At 39.6% G+C, this 21,771-nt stretch overlaps 1 protein-coding gene across 11 annotated transcripts in view; it reads right to left on the reverse strand.

Moving 5' to 3' along the window:
* Window positions 1-21,771, reverse strand: part of NHSL1 (NHS like 1) — a 302,556-nt gene that overhangs the window by 82,617 nt on the left and 198,168 nt on the right. The window contains exon 2 of one of the 11 annotated variants that reach the window (XM_035710749.2): window positions 4,450-4,504. The exons of the other annotated variants lie outside the window; for them this stretch is intronic. The gene's annotated coding sequence lies outside the window, so the exon portion shown is untranslated. The remainder of the gene's footprint in view (window positions 1-4,449; window positions 4,505-21,771) is intronic. 11 annotated transcript variants of the gene reach the window in all.

A 21,771-nucleotide genomic window follows, 5' to 3' on the forward strand; every position in this document is an offset into this window, starting at 1 on the left:
TTAATCAAGTAAACATTTTGGCTCTTGAAGATAGTCCTAAAACAACTGCACTTTTCTCTACTTGTCTCGATGTTTATGCACAACGGGATGGAATGGAATTATGTTATTATAACTGCTTTCTGAAGAGAAATACTCACCAACTGCACCCCACTGGAGAGTGGAATCAGCCACAGACTCTGGAGGATAGATCACATTCATTATCAAAATAAACCCCAGAGCATCTACGGAGGGCTCATGCCAGCAGGGCATCCCATGTTGAAATGGGATAAAATTCACTTCATCACTCAGTAACCCTCTCTCCCTCTTGTCAACGCGATCACAATGGCCCATCCACAACCATAACTCTACTCTGAACTTTCTGGCTTCACTTATATTGTGTTTAACACCACCACTCTCTCTTGTCCCCCCCCCCCCCCGCCCCCGCCCCGCCCCACAGCCTCTTCTTTCTGCAGCTGCTGAATGCCACAAATAGCTTCTTGTATAATTTGACTTAGAATGCACCCCAAACTAGACATGTTGAATGGCAACGTGAATGCTTCATTCAGAGAGAACTAAAATGTGTAGAATGCCCTAAAAACATCACAGTGGTAATGGGGATCATTTGGGAGTCTTGGAGCAGAGGACTGCGTTCAGCAGCAGACTGCAAATTCTTCTCAGGTCTATGCAAATGGCAAGAGAATGGTTTCAGGAGATTCCCACACTGATCAAAGGACGACTAGCTAACTCCTCTGTCTGAATGGGGTTTCCCTAGAGTCGCCTCCGTTCTCCACACCTATTTATTTTTCTTCCTATTCTCCTAATACATGTACTTACTCTAAATCTATTAATGCTCTAGCATCAATGCTCCATTCTTAGGTTAATTTTTGAAATCATCTGGCTTAATGCTTTGTGTATTCCACACATGGCAAGCCCCCCTCTGATATTTTTGTGGGGCTAGAGCCAAATCCAAGTATTTGTTTTGCAAAGTCAGCTACTCCCCAATTTGGTACAATGTGACAATACATAATATCCATGGATACATTCAAAGACAGGGGATAATTACCCATCTTTATGAAAGGGGTGAAGGAGGGCAAGAACTGAGAGAATTTAAAAGCACCTATCCTGTAAAGCTGCAGCAAAAACTTCCCTGAGGAAATAGCTCACAAATAATGAAATAAAAATTCCCACACATATGATGGCTATTTTCACTTCACAAATAGAAGTTGGTTTTTTGGGAAAAGTTTTCCCAAAACTTTTATTTTCCTTATGTGTTGAAACTGGAATTTATTTTCCTGAATACCAAGTATATTGGCAATCAAATGATTACTACAGCTAGAGGACTGGGAGAAAAGTTAAAGGCAAAACTTTTGTTGCTACAGAAAAATGGGGAGCCAGAAGGTACCAGTGAATTACCTTTTAACTGCTCTCTTCCCACCATCCTTTCAGATTAACTGACAATCTCTTGAGGAAAGCAAACCTTTCCTGACCCTCTAATTCTGTGGCAGATACCTCCTATTATTCATTCACAAGACCCATACTTTTGGAGAGCCTGGGTGGCTCAGTCAGTTAGGCATCTCCCTTCTGCTCAGGTCATGATCCCAGAGTCCTGAGATGAAGCCCCATGTCAGGCTACCTGCTCAGCAAGAAGTCTGCTTCTCTCTCTCCTGCTGCTGCTCCCCCTCTGGTGGGTGCTCTCTCTCTCTCTCAAAAAAAAAAAAAAAAAAGGCTCATACTGTTTTATGGCACTACTACTTGTTTTTGTTTAGTTGTTTGTTTAGTGACTACATCTCCCACTAGACACAGGATCTGGACTACAGAACAGAGGCCGCAGCTCTCTGGATCCACAGGGCCTAGGTACTGAACACCAGACAGATACACAGTAGGCACACAATTATTATTTTATTAAAGGAATAAATTACAGGAAGCAAAGTTTAAGCAAAAGGAGCTCCAGAGAATTCTGCTTTACTCTATAATATTAAAAAATAACTAACGTTAAAGTAACACAGTATTGGTAGACAGCTTTTAGTTAGGTAGGACTTGTTCACTAAGGACGCTACATACTAGGCACTGGAGACCCAATGATGGAAGACAATCGTCTCTCACAAAGTCTTCCTTGACTATTTTGTCTCCCATGCCTTCTCCCCAGGAGAATTATTATCTACTCCTTTGTGGTTAATCTCTCCATAAGTAAACTTCTTTCTCCTACTAGGGCCTTCACTCTTTGAGGACAGGAACTGGGCCTTCATTGGCTTTGGAGATGCCAGCAAGTCTGCTAAGTGAAGAGCAAAATGAATGAATAAGCAACCTATTCCTTGTCTGTTAAGAATTCCACTGAATGGAATACTGATATAATCAAATGGTATTATGACACATTTTTAAATAGAGGGTGCCCTCTAATGGGAACTAGAAGGAAATAATATCAGAGAAAACATGACAGAACAGGTGACACGTGATGGATGGATAAAAATTTGCTAGAATGGAGAAGGATATGAAACACATTCCAACTAAACAAAGAGCAAGAGAGCAAAGGCATGGTGAAGAGAGCGAGTGGCCTGTGTACTGGGAATACTGAGTTACTTGTATAACGGATGCTGTACATTGCCTTCACAGCCCCAAATCACCTCGTAGGGTGCACTGTATGTGAACTTCTAGAAGCTGAAAACCACATTTCCCAAACTCCCTTACACTTGGTTTGCAAAGCTAGTACACCTGGTGAATTTGAGGATGTGTGAGTCCATGCTCCTGCTGCCTTGGCTATTTCTGCTGGTAAGTCTGATCGTCAAGACATTTCAGTAGGGGTGGTAATTAAGTCTCACTGTTCAATCCCTACTTTGGTGTGGATTGTGGTCAGAGCAGGTGGCACTTATTTTGCTGATAAGGCATATAGCTGAGGCAATGTGGTCTTACAGTCAAAAACTACATGCCAGCTTTCTGACTGCGGCAGAGATAAGGGCTCCTTTGGTAAGCCAGTCCTGAGATGGTGTCTTGGGAGTCATTTCTAGGAGTTGAGAGTTGAGGCCTTTTCAATGATCGTGTAAGGACCACACACCCTGTGTTAAATCTCCTTCTACTGATACTGTTGTCTGCAACTGAATCTGCCTGAGATAATCTACTGGCCCACTGGGATAAGCAAGCAGGGTTTGTAGGGGTGGCAGTGGGAGATCCAGCTGGAAAAGTAAGTCAGGACCAGTTGGGAGGAACCTTGCCTATCAGGTCAAAGAGGTTAGACCTCAGTCAGTTGGTTATGGTTAAACATCAAAAGTGTTCATACAAGATAGTAGTGGTCTGTGTTTTAGAAAAATTAACAGAGACAAAGGAAAACCAAACTGAAAAGGCAGCAAATTCTATAAATCCAAGGTGAACTAGAAAGAAACTAGTAAGACTAGAGGCTGACCCAAGTCAGTGGTTGGCCACATCCTACCCCTGGACTGTTGGTGTCCTAGCTGGAATAGATACAGCATTTAAGACAGGTAGAAAGTGTTATGACACAGCCAGGTTAGGCCTGAGGGAAATCATTAACAAAAGAGGACAGACTATTTACCCCATTCCTTCTTTCATCAACATTAGTTCTCAAAGCCCATAACTGAAAAATAACATATTCTCTGTATTTATTTTTAAAATGCTGACCTTCCCCCCAATCTTAGCTAGATACAACTGAAATATTGCATAAATTCTGATAAAGAACACACAAGAACATCTAACCACTATCAGCATTTAGGGAAAGAACATCAGATAATTGAAACAAGACAGCCAACATCTTGTTAAAGTGTCTATGACGGCAATGTCAGAATACTTAGACGGAAGTAACAGAATCTACTCATTATTTTAAGCAAAAAGGATTTGTTAAGAGGTATTAAAGAGTTTTCAGAATCTCCAAGAGGGCCAGAGGATAAATTCCCATGCCATACTACTAAGACTGTCACAGTGAAACACTGCTCTTGCTGCCACCTGCTGTCATCACTGATCAGGTACAAGTCTGGCTGCTAAGTGTCCACAGAAGTAAGTGTCAGAAGTCAGTGTCAGCAGGAGGCTAATGCTGCTAGGCTTACAAGTAGATGCAAACAACCTATACAGTTACTGCCTAATTTTCATACTGCATCCAAATTCAATACTGGTTGACAGAGCCTTGGTCACATACCTGCACTCTAGCTGCAAGGGAGTCTGAGAGTAAAGGCATTCACTTAGCTACTGTGATAGGAGTCAGTCCAGTCAGGCCAGACAGGCCAGTTGGGTGAGCCAATGACAGAACCTGCTGCAGGATTTCTAGACAAGTTCTTCAGGAAGAACAATCAACTAATACAATAAATAAAATGAATGGGGATTTGTAGTCTCTTATCTTAGTTTTGATTCAAATCCAGAAGAATGTTTATTTACCAGAACTCCCTTAACCAGAAGCTGAGATGAGAATTCTTTTACTTAGATTGCGCTGGTGTTCCCAAAAACTCATCAAGTAATATTCAACACTGTTACCTCTTGAGTAGAAAAACTCAACATGGTCCAGGATTAGTTTCTTCCCATGGGCTCCCTTTCATAAGAATGAAAAAAAGAAGAAAGAAGAAAGAAGAAAGAAGAAGAAAAGAAGAAGAAGAAGAAGAAGAAGAAGAAGAAGAAGAAGAAGAAGAAGAAGAAGAAGAAGAAGAAGAAGAAGAAAATTACAGGTTTTGTTTTGGTTTGTTTTTAACAACATGCTCAAATTCAGGTCATATAAGAAAAATAATGGCAGGGCACCTGGGTGGCTCAGTCAGTTGAGCATCTGACTTCGGCTCAGTTCCTAATCTCATGGTCCTGGGATCAAGTCCTGCATCAGGCTCCCTGTTCAGCAGGGAGTCTGCTTCTCCCTCTGCCCACCCCCTGTGTTCTCTCTCTCTCTCTCTCTTTCTCAAATAAATAAATAAAATTTTTAAAAAGAAGAAGAAAAAGAAAAATAATGGCAATAAAGGTGAGTGTGTAAGATATACAGCAATGATTTTCAGGAAACCAGAATACTCCATGGGTTGTTGCAATCTGACTTTATGAATTAAGAGTAAATTCAATGAGATCACTTTTCCAACTACCTTATGTACCTAAAATTAGAAGAAAAAAAAAAAAAAAAAGAAGTTTGGCCTTAATTCTCCACTATGTATTGAGTTTTTTATAGAGCAGGTCATGAATAATCTAAGCAACAACATAGTAACTTCAATACTTATACTTCTAAAATGCCACTGAAGAAATTAAATTTAAATAAAAAATTTTTAAAATAAAAATTCAATTACCAACCCTGTAAAAAATGAAAAAATACAAAAAATAAAATGCCACTGGAGAATAAAGTACTCTATAAGTAAGCATCTATTGAGAAAATATAACTTTTCTGAGCACCACTGCACAAATAAAGCTTCTCTGAATGAGACAGAATAAAAATGACTTACCATGTATTATCTCCAATAGTATTATTTCACAGTGTAATTTGTTGTACTAATTTAATAGAAAGCAAATCTTCAAAAGAAATTCTATTCTGCTATTCAATTTTTCTTTTGATAAAATAAAGATCTTCAACTTTTATCAAGAAACAATGGCAATCAAATGGAATTTCTATGTATCTCATTACTTGCAAATATTTATTTCTTCATAAACACCCAGATATTTTAATAAAAGCATGAAATATTAATTTCCTCTACAGTTTTTTTTTTTAAACTAGAGAGCTATCATCTTGGATGGAGAAAGTAATTTGCTTCCATTTCAATACATGAATAATTTAATTTTGCAAGGTTAATATGACATTGTTTACAATATCTTTCTTATTGTCCATGATACATGGACCCCCATCAGAAGATCAGCAGGAGAGCAGGAGGAAATTTTGTAAGCAATCTTTGAAAACAAGCACAGTGTCTGCAGGTTATTACTAGTTTTTCCTTGTACTTCAGAAAGGACACTCCTCCACATACACCTAGTGGTTTCTAGCAAGGCAGCTGGAGAAAGATCCAGAACACACTGGCCATATTTCCTATTTCCTTCATTTCAAGAAATCAGATAGGGTTGATTAGTAATGCTTTTCTTCACATTTATATTGCTGAAATGTTCTATCTTAAAGAACAAACAGACAAAAAACAACATTCAGAGTCATGTGTGTCTGTGACAGTGCACAAGTGAAAAGCTAGCCCTTTTCACCTTGAGTTCAACTTTTTGCAACACATACATGAACTTCAATCAGGTCTCTTTGACCACTGTGTGAAGAACAGATTGTGAATGGGCAAGTAGAAGTAGGAAGTTAGTATCATGAACTATGCCAGGAACGATGGCAGCTTGAACTAGTGTTGAAAAGAGAGAAATGGATGGATTCAAAATAGATCTTGGGGGTGGAACAGAAGATTAGATGTGGGATGGAAAGAAAGGCAGGGACCAGAGAGAACTCCACTTTTTCCCCTCGTAGGTGCCTGGGTGGAAGCTGGTGATCCCATCTACTGAGAAGGGAAACCCTGGAGGAGGAACGGTTGGAGGCGCAAGGAACCCAGACATCTATGGGAGGAGTCTATTAGATGTGGAAATCTCACATGGGTAGCTGCATGAAGCTCAGAAGAGAGGCCAGGGCTGGAGATTAAAAGAACTTGGAAATGAGCATACAGAAGGTACTTAAAGCCATTGAATGAGAGCACTTAGAAGGCAGGCACACAAGAGAACAGACTGAAACCGATGATTCTTCCTTAGAAAAAGAGGAGGAGGATCCACTGCAGGAGCCAGAAGTGGCTGAAGAAGTAGTTAAGGGAGGAAATACTTTTGAGGAAGGAAAACATAGTAGGCAACTCCACAAAAAATGCTAAGAAGGCAAAGAAAGAACCTGAGCATTGCATCTGGCTACATGAAAGCTTGGTGTAGCGGAGGGCTAGAAATTCAGATTCTGATACATGGAAAGTCAAGAGGAGGTAGAGGGAGCAGAAAGATCAGATATAGACTACTTGATTGCTAAGTTTTGCTGTCAAGATAGAAAAACAGGTGAGTAGTGAAGGATGCATGAGGTCAAGTAGTTTAAAAAAACTGAAATAAGTCCTTAGAATTTCCTTTTTCAAAAAACGTTTGGTTTTTCTTCAAGATCTCTTAATTTGTTTCTGAGTCCACAAGCCACTGCAGATCCTCTTTTAGATTCACATTACGAAACAAGATTCAACAATCTGGGTTAATGAATGACAATCTTCAGGCATAAAGTCTGGGAATTATTTTCTGAATTAATGAGTTTCATTAATCAAAAAAAGAAAGGGCCTCCATTCCCCCCAATTCTCCCCCTACCCTGCATCCTTCCATGACCTCTCTGTACAACATTGGCAGACACCATCTTTCCACCAACTAACAATGGCTGGATTCAAATTCTGAACATTCCTGATTTGAGTCACCCATTTGGGCAGAAGGTACCCATCAAGGCCATTAAGGAAAGTCAGCCTACCAAGTCTTTCCATTTACCCAGCATTTTTTCTATTTATGAAGAAAAAATTAAGGTGAAGGGGAGCAGAACATTAATGAGAATTTTTTAAGATAAAAAATAGCTCCAGGAATAGAAGACAATAGACTGAGAGAGGAATCCTTGATGGGTTTACGAATTTGGAATCAAGAATATGAAGTATTAAAAAAAAAAAAAAGAACATGAAGTACTACAACAGAGAAGTAATTGAGAGTCTGAAATCTCCAAGGACGTAAGAATGGAAAGTCCAAACCCATGTCTAATGCTTTAGGTCCAGCCTGGTGCCAAATGGCAGGACTGCTCCATGTGTTAAAAGCACAATATATCCTTTAGGGAAACAAAAGAAAAATAATAGCGAGAAGCAAAAGGTGCTTCCTGTGAGCTGAGCATTTCATGCACAATATCTCATTTAACTCACATTATAGCCCTAGGGTTTTGGACCTTTAATTTTCCCCATTTTTAAAGTTGAAGAAATGGTGGCTCAGTAAGAAGCTAAGTAATTTCCAAAACCCAAAAGCATGCCAAGTAGTGCGACCTCTGGGAATACCTAAGGCAGGAATGCGCACTTAGCAAAGCAGAGAACTGAGCCGCACACAGATTCAAACGAAGCAGGAGAACTAAAAGCTAAAATGAAGCCTGGACTTTAACTTTTTATTGGGTACAGAAACTGCACAAAATATATGTGTGCCACCAAGTGAATGCCCATGTCACCAATACCCACATCAAGATGTAGATGACCAGCTCGCGAAGCTCTGTTCATACCCTTGCAGTCACTACTATTCCCATCCCGAGGTGACCACTACCCTGACACAATCAACAGAGATTAGTTTTGCCTGGTTTTGAATTTTATATGATTAGAATCATACTTTCTGTGTTTGGCTCATTTCACTCCACATTATGTTTGTGAGATTCATCCATGTGATGCATGTAGTAGTTAGTTTGTTTATTCTTACTGCTGTGTGATGAAGAGAACACTTATCTGTTGCATTTTTTTTTTAAAGATTTTATTTATTTATTCTTGAGGGGGGGGTGGGGCAGAGACACAGGCAGAGGGAGAAACAGGCTCCATGCAGGGAGCCCAACATGGGACTCGATCCCAGGTCTCCAGGATCATGCCCTGGGCTGAAGGCAGCGCTAAACCACTGGCCACTGGGGCTGCCCATAAATGAATAATATCTCAAAAAAAAATCATATTTTGCCATATACAGCTCCCACTTCTCTTCCTTCTTATATAGGACGCCTCCCTGCTGTCTTTTTTACCCAGAACACCTATGACATATGAAACTCATTCCAGTGGGCTTACTATTTTTCTCCTATTTTAATTATAATGTTTTTCAGTAAGTATATTTCTTTATACTTTTCCTCAAGTGCTTGATTTTTATTCTTTTTTGTTTAAAAATAAAAACAAAAAAGGTTTACTTTAGGTTACTAATTTTCCTCTGCATGCAGTGTTGGCTACATCCCATTAGTTCTGAAATTTAACTTTCTCTCTATCACTAGTTCCTAAGGAGTTTGCTTTTGCCTTTAAATATCTTCTTGTCTTTCTTCCTTTTATCCGTAATACTAATGAATTTTAAAATAACCTGACATGGTCTTAAGTTGAATAGAATCCATCTTTTAATATCCACAAGAAGTCTGTCATTCTTGATGCCTTTTTTAGAAATTGCTCCAGCATCTATCCTGCCTCTTTGCACTTAAAGATATGCTTCAAAAGGTACTATGCCCTGTCGTGTGGGTAAATTTAGCTTGTCTTTCTTTCCAGTATTTAAACAGGAAAAGCAAATTGAGCCAGCTGTATAAGTAGTACCAAATCTCTGTCTCCCTTCCTCTGTCTCCTCCTCTTCATCCTATTGACACAGGAGGCCAAGACAAGCTCTGTGAGGCTGCACTGGATTTTGTACAGATAAGGATTCCTTTCATAGTCACATATTTTGGAAACTTTAGTTAAGTACAGAGGAAAAAAAAAAAACACCACGGAACACCAAAGACCATACAGACATTTAGATAACCATTACAATTGTACTCAACAGCCCCAGTGTGAGATTCTGAAGCTGAGAGGGAAAAAGTGCAAAACAAAAACAAAAACAAAAACCAAACCAAACCAAACCAAAACACACTAAAAACAAAAAACAAAAAACAAAAACCCACAACTTTTTAAAATCTGAAGTGACAAAAGAGTATATGAGGCTTATAAGGCTTGTCACACCAAGAAAACAAATCCCCTCATTTACATCCATGAACAGAAGCTAAATTTCTAGCTCACATTAAATGGCAAGTCAGAGTGCAGCAGGATTACCAGTGTCCAGACATTTGCTGAGGGTATTTCCAAATGAAAAGTAGAAAGAAATGGGTACATACTAGGACCCTTACCAATCCACTTAGGAAACTGAAAACCCAAAGTGAAAAGATCCTGGTTGGCACTACAGTGTGACAAATACCAGTGAGAGGTGCAGAGGCTGTGAGCATTTAACACACCAGAACAGAAAGAAAAATGTCAGTTAATAGTTATTGGATCTAGCCAAGGTTCCAGGTGAGCTTGACATGCATTAACCCATTTAAAGTTCATGAAAATCTTATCAGTTAGGGAATTACCATCTGCATCTTAGAAATGAAAGAGCAGAGACCCAAGGAAGTTAAGTGACTTGCCCCACGGCTGGTTGCAAATTCTACTGGTAAAGCCCAAGTCATCAGTAATTAAAAAGCCCCAAACAAGAACCAATGAATAAGATGCCAGATCCTGCTTTTTATTTATTCACCTTATAATTCCTCCCCTGAGGAACACAGGCCATTTTCCAATTCACATTTTGTAATTTACTGGGAACTGGTAAATTGTATATCTAAGACTCAGATGAGAAGATTATGGGGAGAAAAGCAAGTTATCTGACATTATTATAAGGCTTCATAAGTCAATATAATTTCGCACAATTACATGATAAGCCTAAAATATCAAGATTTTGTTTCTGCTATTTACTTTTTAAAAATATATTCCTAACACTCCAGGAATAACTGGAGTAAGAGAGAAAGTGAAGGACAATGGTAGAATGGAGAGAAAGAGCCAAAGCTTTCCATTCAGAAAGAAGAAATGTGAACACAGAAGAAAAGAAACAACAACCAAAAAAAAGCAAAGCAGATCCCGGTTAATAATTGTGCCAGGTTTTAGGATCAAGGAAGAAAGGAAGTGCAGTGTGACAATTTAGTAGCCAGCATGGCATTTGAACACTACTGCATGGATTTGCTCTCATACTAAGTAAATGTTTCTTTGGGTTTTTTTTTTTTAAGATTTATTTATTTGAGAGAGAGAGCATATGCATAAAAAGGGAGAGACAGAGGAAGAGTGCATCGCAAGCAGACTCCACACTGAGCACAGAGCCCATCACAGGGCTCAATCTCATAACCCTAAAATCATGACCTGAGTCAAAACCAAAAGTCAGTCACTTAACCAACTTTGCCACCCAAGTGCCCCTACGTAAATGTTTCTTTCAAAAAACAAATCAAATCAAAACAAAACAACAAATATGCTAAGATACAGAAGAGAGATTGGCCTTAGAAAAGAAAATGTAGACAATCTCTGAATGATGAAATTAATATGCTAATCAAATAAAACTCATTTCCAAATTAAGGATTACAGTTTAGGATTATACTTATAAAATAACTAAAGCAAGCAAGCAAGCAAAAAAAAAAAAAAAAAAAAAAACCAAAAAGCAAAAACAGAAAACCTGTCAGATTTTTTTTTTTTTAAGATTTTATTAGTTATCCATGAGAGATGGGGGTGGGGCATGGGCAGAGGAAGAAGCAGGCTCACCATGGAGCAGGGAGCCAATGGCGCTCAGTCCCAAGAATGCTGGATCATGACCTGAGCCAAAGGCAGATGCTTAACTGACTAAGCCACCCAGGTGCCCCACCTGTCAGGTTTTAAAACTTCATTGGCAGTAGTGGCCCATCGAGTCAGTAGCACTGTCTTTTTAATTTTCATTCTTTGACCAGTCATTAAAAGAATTATTTACGAGCCTGCTATTTCATGTTTGAGAGGAACAAATGTATAATTTATGATTTTTCCTCTAGAAAGATGTAGATAGTCGTCACTTAATTCCTATAAAGGTGAGTGATTATGTACAGTTATCAGCTCTGTTAATTTCTGACTCAATTATTATCATCCTGTACAGAAGCCACTGTTCTAATATTTCAAGCCAACTGATACCAAGCCAACTGTGTTAATATTTCATATAGATAAATTCACCACATCGGCAAAGCACAGCCCAGATTTAAGGCTTCTGCCTATCCTGTACTGCATAAGAAAATAAACGGCTTTTAGAATTGCGATGAGAATACAGTATTTCTTAAAGGATGTCAAATCAACTCCTCTATTTTCATTAACAAAAACCAAGTATATTTCAAGCATTTGGACTTTGAGGAGGCCTTAGACCAACAGAAGTGCTCTCACAAAGACAACATTAGAAAAACAGTGCAAAAAAGAAGTAAACATCTCAGATGTCCCTTTATACAACACTTGGAAAAACGGAGAATGAGCCTTTGATATTCTACCAAAAACAATCTTCATTCCTCTGATTTATTATTGTTAAGTGTCCCTGGACAAAGTCAGCATATAATATGTATGATCAGCCTTGATTTTTTCTCTGGAGGCCTTAGAAGCCTGAGACACACTTAGGGCATGCCTTGTATCAACTATGATGCTGCAGACATCAGGGAGACATCTCAGATCAGCCAGAAATAAGGACTCCTTGCAGCAGTCAGAAGGGGCATTCAAGTCTAGTGTTTTCAGACTTGGTCCATTCAATATCAAGGTCCACTGGAAATCAAGCATTCCTGATGGAAAGTTCCCCAAACCAAGAAGTTCCTGTACCCCAGTCCCTTTTTTTTTGTTAGCGTAGTATTCTTCTTCTGCTGTTTCAACAAATTACAATGAATTTGGCACTTAAAACAATACCTGATTATTATCTCACAGTTCTGTAGGTCCAAAGTCCATAAGGCTTCGGGCGGGGGGGGGGGGGGTCCTCTGGTTAAGATTTCACAAGCCTAAATCAAGATGTTGACTGGCCTTCTATTTGGGGGCTATGGAAAAATATCTGCTTCCAAGCTCATTCAGGTTGTTGGCAAAATTCAGTTCCTTCTCACAGTTTCATAGTGATCCCTTCAACTTCAAGTTAGCAACACACCGAATCCTTCCCAGGCTTAGAACCTCCCTGACTCCACCTTTGCCAGCAGTGGGGAGAAAGCTCTGTTCCTAGAGGCTCCTGTGATTATATTAGACCCAACTGGATAATCCAGGCTAATCTCCTTTTAAGGTCACTGAGTCTTAACCTTAATTATATCTGCAAAGTCCCTTTTTGCCTTGTAGAACATACTGGTAGACATGGCAGCAGGGGGTAAAAATCCTCGGGGCCAAAATTTTACCCATCAGGGTTGGCAGAGTAGAGTTTTCCATTATTCAGACTCCTCAATGCCAGTTAAGAATCAGACCATTTCACCTTGATAATCAGTTATCAATCAATCATTAGTTGTTTATTTGTGTTTTTCTTGAGTGAGTTACTATTTTTAGTTTGCACCACCATTCCAGGTAATAAACACTATATCCCTAGTCCTGAATACCTATCTCTGGTTGACAACATCCATATCACATACCCTTATAGAATATCACATACTGCATCCTAAACATGATTTTCCCTGGTAAAATCCAAATTATTTTATGATTTCTTGGCATAGTGACTTCTCCTCCCAAGGCAAATCATCTTAATTGAAACTTTTTGCGCATTTCAACACTTTAGAGATTATTTACAGAGAATAGCTGGAAGGAGGCACAGTGTCCCAGGTGTGAACAGTTGATAACCTTATACATGGGTAGGGTAATGTTTTCTACTTTGTTTCTAATACTAAGCCAGATGATACACCAGAATCTTCACATTTTTCATATTTTTTTACAATTTTAAAGTATTAATGAATTAATTCAACCAGCTAACATTTATGTGATTCTTGGTATCAAGGACAAGAAAGAATGGGTTCCCTGCCTCACTGCCTAGCACAAGAAAACTGCTGTATGACCCTGTGGCAGGCAGCGCAGAGAAGTTAAGACCAACTTTGGAATGTTACTGTGGAGGACTTCTATAGGAGGTAACATCTGAACTTAGTCCTGTCAGTCCAATCAAATGTTAGGGTGATGATGCACTAGGGGAGAAATAGAGATTCCTTCTAAGTAGAGGGTCCTGGTACATACAGAGAAAGAGGAACAAAAGTCGAGAATCTAGAAGAGAGATTGGCTAGTGGGACCTGAGGCTTAACAGGAAAACAGAAAGGCATCCTTTCACAAAAGGGCTCATCTCCATCATGGTAAGTAAGTTGACTTTATTCTAAAAACAATGATATGGTGAGAGGACTGTGCAGTATTTACCACAGAAGAAATCACATTCTGAAGAGAGTCTGGGTAGGTCCAGCGAGCAAGGAGCCTAGACTCGAGGTGTTACGAGCCTGAAACGGGGAGGACAGATGGGTTCCAGAGCATATTAGAGAGGGAGAATTGACAGGAAGTGTAGGAGAAGGGGAGAGAAGGGGACAGAGGACTACCGGTTTCCCCCCACATTCTAGGCACCTCATCTCATTCAATTCTACAGAATCACCCCATCAGGCAGGCAGGGCAGTCACTTGTATTTCTTAGTTTGGGAAAATGGCTCAGAGTGTGTAAGTGGCTTTCCCAGGGTCAGTAAATGTAGACTCAGGATCAGAAACCCTCTCTGATTCCCAGGTTGAGTCTTTCTGCTTCATGTGCAGAAATTTTACTCATAGTTAAAAACATCAAGGAGATGTCGGCTCATAATCCTGAACGGGCATTTTAGTAAGATTTCAACTGGTCATGAAAATGGTGGGTCTGTCATCTTCATTTTTCTGAGCTGAAAAGACAACCCTCTAGGTCAAAGTTCTTGTAACTTTTTTTTTAAGATTTTATTTATTAATTAATGAGAGACAGAGACAGAGTGAGAGGCAGAGACACAGGCAGAAGGAGAAGCAGGCTCCATGCAGGGAGCCTGACGTGGGACTTGATCCCGGGACCCCAGGATCACGCCCTGAGCTGAAGGTGGCACTAAAGTACTGAGCCACCCAGGCTGCCCAGTTCTTGTAGCTTTTAATAACCATAACAATTCACAGCGATAAAGGAAAGGAATCAAGCCCCTAACACAGCTAAGAGCTCAATCATTCAACAGATATTAATAGAGCAGCTCAAGGTATATATACTCTGACATAAGGTCCTGAATAACCAGCTTGTTCTCATGGTGTCTAGTACAGACAGAAAAACAGTGACCAAATTGTATGCATATTTACAAAGAAAATGGGGAACAAAGGTTATAATGGAAATAGAATGAACTGCATACAGGGGAACCCTAGAAAATAAACCAGCAGATCTGAAAATTTAGAACAAGGGATGAGAAGACCAAAGGAAGTAAAATTTCAATGGAAGTATTTAAACAGATGTTAAACGGAAAAAAAAAAAAAAAAAACCCTCATATTTAAATGGTCTGCTAAGAGAAAATAATGCATACTTCTAAAGATAATTTTACCAATTTTCTTTTCTTGTCCATTATCAACTGCCCATTCACCAGACTATGAATTGGAGTGGTGGTGGTGGGTGTGTATTTAAACCTAAGGGGAAGAAAGTGCTTGGATAAGGGGTGTGTTTCTCTTTATGAGTACATCCTCAATCTCTTAGTCAAGAAAAGTGCAAGGCCTTCAGAATGGGGCTTGAGAGGAACCAGGAAGGCACTGGCCATTTCCCTGAGTGACCTTCTACTTCAAAGGCCAAGAAGGCACCTGAGAAATGTACCTCCCTCCCTGTCACCACAATGTTTGACTTTCTAGAAATACATTACTTTTCTCCTCTCTACCAGCTTCCCACTTGTAAGAATAAGCTATTTATGAAATCAGTGCATTAGATTTTTCTATCCGGCTGTTACAGAAAATAAGACTCTGAAAGTTAAAAGTCTTATAGGCAATGCTCTGCTTATTTCCTACATATTTGCAGCTAAATATAGAAAACTCCATTTTTATATTTTAAGTGATCCTCAAAAAAGCCCATTCATTTTCAGGGGGATTGATGTTTAAAGTCCATTTCACCTGAACTAGGTTACATATTACATTTCATGCCTTTAATCCACGAATATCAACTGTAATTACTTCTTGGTCAAGCTAATGGGCTAGGTCTCCAAGAAACTTAGAATCTAGTAGGGAAGCCAAAGCACCAATCACTACCACACACAAAAAAGTAGTACATTCCCAAAGAACATGTAAATCACACTTAATGAGAGGACTTTTGCTATTCCTTATAACACACAAAGCTCAGCAAAACAAATATATACGTAAGAATAAAAATTGAGCTGCTTATTAAACATGTGAGTGAGATTTCTAATTTGGATAGGCTCCCTACTGCTTTGATAGGCTCCCTGTCAAAAAAGCCACGGGGATCAATTTTCCAAAATCCCAACCAAAACACTTAACAAACCTATTTAGTGAAGACTAAAGGTACATCTCGGTAGCTGCATTAAATCCACAGGTTGCTACCTTTTTTTTTTTTTTTTAAAGATTTATTTATTTATTTATGATAGACATAGAGAGAGAGAGACAGAGAGGCGCAGAGACACAGGAGGAGGGAGAAGCAGGCTCCATGCCGGGAGCCCGATGTGGGACTCGATCCCAGGACTCCAGGATCGCGCCCTGGGCCAAAGGCAGGCGCCAAACCGCTGAGCCACCCAGGGATCCCCCAGGTTGCTACCTTTAATGCCAAAATGAGATAGGGTAGAATGATCTTCATTCCCATTGCAGAGAAGACAAAGGAATCCCGTTAAAGATCACATCTTCTGTGAGCATCAAACAAGAACATGACTCACCTGGGACTCTTTCTTCTTCCACCAGAGTAAAGGATTTGACAGAGCTTAAGCCCAGAGCCCTGTAGCTTAAGTAACAACCCCTCTTCTCTATGGTTTAGGTTTGGCCTAAGATTGACACCTAAGATTGATTGATACAGAGAAACTGCCAAGACTCCTCGAGCTTTTCCTGCAAGTGAAATGTAGTTTTGAGTAAATTTGTGGAACCATCACTTACAGTTTTAAGGGTTCACTCTGGCCACTGGGTTGAAACAGTCTGTAAAGGAGAATTAAGGTAGAGGCAGGCCAGGTGGGACTCAGGCAGGTAGGGGGCAGGGGTGGTGTGGAAGGTAGTTGGATTATGGAAAAGATTTGAAAAATTGAGTGAATGGGATTCTCTGACGCACTGAATGTGGGGAATGAAAGAAAACGGAGGCGTATATGACTTCAAGGTCAACTGGAAAGATGAATTTGCCCTCTAACTGAAATGAGAAAGGCTGCTGTGGAAGAGATACGGGGGGGTGGGGGGGCAACCGTGAGGGGGACAAGGAGTTTTGATACCTTCATGACATCTACAAGACATCAAGGTGGAAATGTGGAGTGGGAAGATGGATATTCACATCTGAAGTTTAGGAGAAAGGTCTAGGCTGGAAATAGAAATTTGGGTGCTACCAGCATATCACAAATAGTAGATTCCCTTTCTGGAAAACAGCAATGGGCTCTCGACACGAACTAGAGAATTATCTTATAGTAAGGATTCTGTGTGTGGTGAGGAAAGTACTACTTTGGCAGAGGGAAGCCTGTTCTGTCATTTCTCTACAGGGCATCCATTATAGACATAATTCTAGCATCACACCAAGATGCTAGGGGCCCATATCAAAAAAGACACAGAGAAAGGTAGTTGCTTTTCTTTTTTTTTTTTTTTTTAAGATTTTATTTATTTATTCATGGAAGACACAGAAAGAGAGAGAGGCAGAGACACAGGCAGAGGGAGAAGGAGGCTCCCTGCAAGGAGCCCGACGTGGGACTCGATCCTGGGCCCCCAGGGTCACATCCTGGGCTGAAGGCAGTGCCAAACCGCTGAGCCACCCAGGCTGCCCGGTAGTTGCTTTTCACGCACAGAACATGGAGGTCACCTTCCATAAGGCAAAGGGGAAATTAAAGCAAAGAAAATCTAGTCAAACACAGTCCAAAACAGTAGTCTGGGAGAACCCTCTGGTATGTCATGTGCCAAAGGAATCTCATCTATTTCAGGGGCTCCTGTTTTCTCCTCAGCTCCCAGACACTTTATCTTCTGCAGATAACACACCAACAATGGATCTATTCAATAATTTCACGAAGGTAAGTGAGGAAAAGGGAGCAAGTAACATAAACTCATTTCCAGCCAAATTTGCTATCATAAGCCAAAAAGCACATAAAGATTCCTAACATTTGTCATACCAACATTAACTTTCTGTGGGAAGCAGAAAAGACACTGGACATTTAAGCCTTAGATGTTCTCAGTAGGTAACTGAAAAGAAGCCATCTCTATAGTAGTCTGATAAACCCAATCTAAAAGTGATGGTAAGTATTAAACTCATGTTTTATATTCAAAACAAGCTTAAAGCCGTCAAAATTTTACTCATCTGTATTCAGTACTTTCAGCGTTTCTTGACTGCATTTTTGGAGGGATGGATACACAATGTCATCCTTCCAGGATGCTACTTGTTTTAAGCTACCTTTGTAATTCATGGGTAATTCAGTTGGACATTTACCCTTACTAGCCTATTCTATCTGAGATGAAAAGCAGGCTACCAATTACTGAAGAATTAGGAATACAGTGAGATGAGAAATAAGGAGACTTCATTACCACCAATTCCTCACTTAGCAGTCAACCTAAAATAAGGACGTTGTTACCCATATAAAATCCATCCATCCATTCTGCTCATATAGTTATGGAGAGATTGTGTGAAAACAAAACAATTTTATAAAAGGCATCCTGAGTAGTTCCAAATCTTGCTTAAATTTTTTAGCAAGTATTTGTTCTGCCAGGAAACATTTCCAAAAAGGAAAGGTTTTGAAATTGCTGTGGTAGCAAACAATAGCATTGAAGCAGTCAGGATCGGGTTGGTATCAGGATACTCTCGCTGGCTTCCATGGCTTTCAAAATACTTCTACTACTATCACGCTCGTTTGCCAGTAAATATGACTTTTAATACTTTGTGTTCATCCAGGTGTATTTATAAAACTGTGATTCCAGAAAACTTTACAAACGTTGGTGTAAATATGCTGTGATAAAAATCCAAAAGTATGGCTTACACCCCGTATAGTTACATCATATTCACATATTAAGGTACAAATTAGTCTTTACTTTCACAAGCCCAAGGTAGGTCTAATCAGTAACTTTATAAAGCACTCAGATCAAATTTAAATAGCATCACTATATACTTGTGAGAAAATGCCCAGGATTTTATATGTTATTATTTAATCTTCAATATTTTATCAGGTAGTTGTATTCTAATAGCTAAGGAGACTTTACTCAAGCTTATATTAGTAAGGGACAGAGTTGGGATTTACTGAATCTTCTTCACCAATCTGTTATTCTTGTGATTTGTGTCATAATGGCCAGGAAAACCTTTTAAAAAGCCTCTGGCTTTGCTTTGTTCTCAAAGTTCACCTTGAGGAGACATGAACCCCCAAAGTGCTCACAAGTGGACAGGAGAGCAGAGGAGAAGGTGTTGGGTACTGAAGAAACCCAGGGGCATCAGAGATGGAAGGCTTTCCTAGACACAGAGGAGGGGGTGTGCCTGCATATGATAAGTGCCCATCAATATGTGACAAATAAACTTTTTTTTTTTTTTTTAAGTCCAACAGCTGAACTCACGACCCTGAAATCACGACCACAGCTGAGGTCAAGAGGTGGATGCTTAACTGACTGAGCCTCCCAGGCACCCCTGACGAATAAACTCTTATATCTAAAATTCTACCAAAACATTTTGGCCAGATAAGATGAACTTCAGAAGTAATTCAGAATATCAACAGATTTGGGTTGAATGTAGATATACAAATTAGCCACCTTGGGATAGTACTGGCCTTTTTTGCATAAAACTGAGTATTCTAGGATGCCTGGGTAGCTCAGCAGTTGAGCATCTGCCTATGGCTCAGGTCATGATCCTGGGGTCCTGGGATCAAGCCCCACATTGGGCTCCCAGCAGGGAGTCTGCTTCTCCCTCTGCCTGTGTCTCTGCCTCTGTCTCTCATAAATAAATAAAGCCCTTAAAACAACAACAACAACAAAAACTGGGTATTCTTTTACAGCAACACTTTTCCAGGAAAAAGAAGAAGGGACCAGAGCTTTCTTTGTCCTCTGATAATTTGTAAAGGGTCTGGATAAAGCAAAAATCCAACTTGCAGGAGATGGATTGCTAGGAAGGAGCAATGGTGTACCAGCGGGCACAGATGCTTCCACATGCTTCATTTTCCTCTGCCCTGCCCTATCATCTCATCTCTAGGCATTGTCTAAAAACCCGTTTGCCTTTGCTGAGGAACTTTTTCTGTTTGAAAACAGAGAAGTCACTGCTCTTAACTTCTGGTGTAAATCAGTTTCCCCAGGTGATCTCCTGCCAACTCTAGACTCTCCTGGACTCAGGCCTCTTTCCCAAGGCTGCCCTGAATAGTATAGACCCTCTGCCTCCCCTTCCTGAGAACACCCTTAGAAGTCATGGTCCAGCCTTCCCTCACTCTTACTCCTACTGTGAACAGTGGCTCACTTAGAACAGCAGAGGCATTTGTCACAACTTTCATTCTAAAGTTTCAGAAACAATGAAGCTTGCATAATTTTGAAATAAAGATCACAAATACCTTCTTGGCAGTCACTAGAGCAGAGATTTTCTCTTTGTTTTCAAATGCTGTCTTGCAAAAAGTCTCAAGAGCAAACATAGGTAATCTGACCTTTGAAAACCACTCTACACTTAAATAGAAATTTACTTATACTATACTTCACACAGTTTCTAAAGCTCACTTTATGCTATTTATATCTTTTTGTTATTAAGAAGACATTCCAAGGGAAAAGTAGTCATGAGTGCTCACATTTCTCTTACCGTGCACACCCCCCACCCACATACAAATTAAACCTGAGTTCAAGTCAGCATGGCTTTTTGTCTCTGAGGCTCTAGGTATCAGCCACATTTTGACAGCTACAACAATAAAGAATTTAAACCCAAAGTTAATAAAACCCGGTAAGTGTCACATAATCAGCAGATGCAGGATAAGCACTGCTAACATTGTATCAAAGAGTTTGTCATTACATTGCCTGTCAAATTAAGACCTCTTCATTTCAAATTCAATTGTTATGTATGATTTTATAAAATAATTGACATTTTTTAATTTGAGACTATCCACCTTCCCACCCAGTGTCCCCCAATAAAAAATCCTGACAAGTTGTTTAATCATGTAAAAGCTATTAATTGCTTAAAGACCCTTCGGTTGTTTTCAAGCAGTGTTTCCTTCTGAGGTTTAAAATAGGAAAATGCGTACCCCTGCATACCTTTGTGCCTGCTTGATGGTGGTGACATGGTGTCCCGAGCGGTAAATTGCCTTCATCACAGTGATCCATTTGTCTTCGTCTGTTAACTATCACCTTTTCTAACACCGTGCTGACTACTGATCACACCTCTGTACCTAAAGGTAGTTTAATCCCGTTTAGGTATGACACAGCTCCCCCAATGGGCAATCAGAAGAATAGATAAGAGAGGGAAAGATTGGAAAAAAGAGACAAGAAGAGGTAAAAATGGAATAGGAGATATTAAAATGGAAAACTTAACTGAAGCCTTTGCCAGTGCTTTTGGTAATTCAAGTCATTTGATTCAGTTCTACCAAATTACCCAGAGCACTATCTTTGCACAGAGCATGTTCCAGGACTAAGCAGACCCCTAGCTCTGTGGGCTTCAGGCAGCAAAGCTCTGTTAACTGCCTTTTCATTCCTTAAGGATAGCATCTCCTAGTTTATATTGTATCGTTTATTCAGCATGGTAATCTAGTTTCTCCTTCCATTAACATATTTAAAAAATAAGATTTTGATTAATAGCACAAGGAAGGAAAAATTAGAAAGCACGATAGTTTCAAAGGAAAGACAAAGGAAATAAAGGGTTAGCTTTGTTTGGTTTATTAAATTTCAAGGGCTTTGCCCGCCAGTTTGAAAAATGCATGATATCACCAGTGTGTTTATTAAAAGTGCTACTTTACATTGCAGATTAAGCAAATGTGAATTCCCCTTGGTAGTTGTGGGTTATTGACTAACAATTATATGCAATTTTTAAATGAAAAGAAGAGGGAAAATAGGAAAGACTTACAGGACTATAGTTCTAAAAGCTGCTGCTAATTTAAGTAAAACTCTAAATGTATGTTTAGTAAAATGTCCAGATTCACAAAGATGCAACATCCTCAAGGTCACTTTGCATTTTGATTATTAAAATCTTTAAAAGTGATGCTCAGAATCAAATAGCAAAATAGTATGAACTTTGC

The sequence above is a fragment of the Canis lupus genome, chromosome 1 (genome assembly GCF_003254725.2).
Source record: "Canis lupus dingo isolate Sandy chromosome 1, ASM325472v2, whole genome shotgun sequence".
NCBI classification, from domain to species: domain Eukaryota; kingdom Metazoa; phylum Chordata; class Mammalia; order Carnivora; family Canidae; genus Canis; species Canis lupus.